This window comes from Elephantulus edwardii, unplaced genomic scaffold (genome assembly GCF_000299155.1).
Source record: "Elephantulus edwardii isolate Elephantulus edwardi_28Jun2011 unplaced genomic scaffold, EleEdw1.0 scaffold00007, whole genome shotgun sequence".
Classification (NCBI taxonomy): domain Eukaryota; kingdom Metazoa; phylum Chordata; class Mammalia; order Macroscelidea; family Macroscelididae; genus Elephantulus; species Elephantulus edwardii.
Window position 1 is genome coordinate 10,677,543 of NW_006399757.1, and position 1,325 is coordinate 10,678,867.

General features: G+C 41.5%; 1 pseudogene across 1 annotated transcript; it reads left to right on the forward strand.

The window, feature by feature from the left end:
• Positions 1-276: 276 nt before the first annotated feature.
• LOC102844256 lies at positions 277-966 on the forward strand (annotated as a pseudogene). The gene has a single exon (XR_438826.1). The product of XR_438826.1 is annotated as an ADP-ribosylation factor-like protein 4A-like (transcript).
• Positions 967-1,325: the final 359 nt, after the last annotated feature.

Consider the following 1,325-nt stretch of genomic DNA (forward strand, 5'->3'; position numbering starts at 1 on the left):
ATTCAGAGCCGACTCAGAGCCCGCCTTTCTGCAGGTTTTCAGAGGCTATAAATTAAGATGGAGGGGATTGTCAGTCTTCTTCCTGGCAGAACAGCTGTCGGGTTCCAACAACCTGCCTGTGGGTTAGGAATGCAGCTCTCTACCCACTAGGCCAAGCACGTTTTAGTTATCAAGTTCTTCATTTGATTATTTTAGACAGAATTTAGACAAATTTGTGTTATGTCACAAAAGTAACTTTTTCATCCCCTCCCTCCCTGCCCCTTTCCCCAGCAGTCTTGTAACTGGATGACCTAGGAAGAGAAATTCAAAAGCCTGGAGAAGAAAACATTTCCACTTGGGATACTTACTTGCAGCTGGAAATGGGGAATGGACTGTCAGCCCAGACATCTATCCTGTCCAGCTTGCCTTCGTTTCAATCCTTCCACATTGTCATTCTGGGTTTGGACTGCGCTGGAAAGACAACTGTATTATACAGGTTACAGTTCAATGAATTTGTAAATACTGTCTGTACCTACCAAAGGATTTAACACTGAGAAAATCAAAGTAACTTTGGGAAATTCTAAAACAGTCACTTTTCACTTCTGGGATGTAGGTGGTCAGGAGAAATTAAGGCCCCTGTGGAAATCATATACCAGATGTACAGATGGCATTGTGTTTGTTGTGGACTCTGTTGATGTGGAAAGGATGGAAGAAGCCAAAACTGAACTTCATAAAATAACTAGGATATCAGAAAACCAAGGCGTCCCTGTACTTATCGTTGCTAACAAACAGGACTTAAGGAATTCATTGTCTCTCTCAGAAATTGAGAAATTGTTAGCTATGGGTGAACTGAGCTCATCAACTCCTTGGCATTTGCAGCCTACCTGTGCAATCATAGGAGATGGACTGAAGGAAGGCCTTGAGAAACTACATGATATGATAATTAAAAGAAGAAAAATGTTGCGGCAACAAAAAAAAAAAAGATGACTAGTAAGATCTTTTGTATTTGTGTGGAGTAGGTTTTTTCTGGCCTGATTTTGACAAATGGAAGAGTGTCTGCAGCCTGGATTGCCTGCCTGCCCTCCTGGATGCTGTTAAAGCTTTGTTTTGTTGAACATTCGGATGCCCAACTCTGTTGCCTTGTGGAAGATGAGTAAATGCAATGCTTCTGAAAGTGGTCTCTTCTCACTCCCTACCCCCAAATCGTTTTGGTACTACCATTTCTGGAAGCTAAGCAAGGATAATAAAATTGATCAGGAAACAGTTGTGGGAATTTGACCTGAAGTTAGTGAAATAAAACTTTGAAGAGTGTGGGCCTAGTGTTGTGCTTATATATTTTTAGAGGG